This window comes from Solanum stenotomum, chromosome 11 (assembly GCF_019186545.1).
Source record: "Solanum stenotomum isolate F172 chromosome 11, ASM1918654v1, whole genome shotgun sequence".
Lineage (NCBI taxonomy): Eukaryota > Viridiplantae > Streptophyta > Magnoliopsida > Solanales > Solanaceae > Solanum > Solanum stenotomum.
This window is the reverse complement of record NC_064292.1, coordinates 38,949,257-38,950,777: the sequence shown is the minus strand read 5'-3', so window position 1 is coordinate 38,950,777 and position 1,521 is coordinate 38,949,257.

The window sequence follows — 1,521 nt, the reverse complement described above, 5'->3', positions numbered from 1 at the left end:
CTTTTTGGTCTATATGGTCTTTTGGTTTTGTAGTTTTTTACATAGTATCTTCTTCTTGGATTTTTATATTTATATTTTGATCTATATTTTTTGTTATATCTCTTTTTATAGTATTTGTCCGTACAACCAAATTGGGGTGTTGTTTTATTTTTGCAACATGCTAAGTTTTTTACTAGTACTTTTTCCATTTTTATTTCTTCTTTATGTCTTTCACATAGTTCTATAAACCATCGTTGTAAGAATTTTATTCTAGCTTGTAAGGTATCTGCTAATCCTGATTCATCCCAACTTTTTATTACTTTTTAATTAAAAGGTTCTGGTAATTTTGTAAAATATAATTTTCTTATTTCCTTACTTTCTTATGTGCTATATATTCCTTTATGATAATATTCTCTAAATGTACATGTATATTCATCTATATAACACATTACATATTGCTAATTTTGCCATTAGATTCCAGTTTATGATTTTTTCTCTATTTTGTTCTTCTACTTCTGTTGTCATACTACTAAATTTATTTCTTATAGCTATTTCGTATTTATGTAATATTTCCATAGTTGTAGTAGCTAATTCACCATTAGATTTTTTATTACTTCTTAGAGTTTTTAAACTTTCATCTGATAAATTTTGTAACCATAATTTTACTGTTCCTATAAGTGTTCTTTCTATATATTCTGGTGTTTCTGTCATTACTATTTTTTTATCTATTAATTGTTTTAATAGATATCCCATCCATAATTGTATTGTTTAATTTATATCTGCTACACAGTCTAAATCTAAAAAATCATGTTGTTCAGTTATTGGTTTAGGTGTCCATTTTTTACTTAATCTTTTATCCCATATAGTTTTTTCTTTATCATATTGTCCATAGATTGCATTATAATATGTTAAATTTTTTGGATTTTTTATTCCTGATGTACTAGGTTTTTCATCCATATCTATGTCTCCTGTATTTACTTCTAAATTCTTTATATTATCTATGTTTGCTAAAAGTTCTGTATATGTTTCGCTTGTTTCCGGATGTTGTTAATCTAGATCAATGTCATTTATTTCATCAATTCTTATTTCGGGTAGAATATCTTGTTTATTTTCTTCTTTTCCTTCTAATTCATCTTCTAATTGCAATTTTTCTTTAAATTTAATTATCTCATTTGCTAATTTTATTTTCTGTTCTTTTTCTTTTTGTTTCATTTCATATATTTCTTTTAACATTGCCAGCTCTTTTTCTAGTTCTATTATTTTAGTATTTTTTACTTCTTCTAATTGTTGTACTTCCTTTTTTGCTTGTTGTTTTGTTTTTTCAATTTCTGTTTTTCTATCTATTTCTTCATTTTCTTTTGTTATTCTTATCATAGCAGTTAAACTATCTTCTAGTTTTACTGTTTCTTTTTCTAACATTAAACTTATATTGTCACCTATTTTTTTGTATCTTCCTAGATTAGAAAATATTATCTTTATTTTTAATCCGTCATAGTTTTCATATATTTTTTCGTCTATGGCATATTCTTCCATATTCATTTA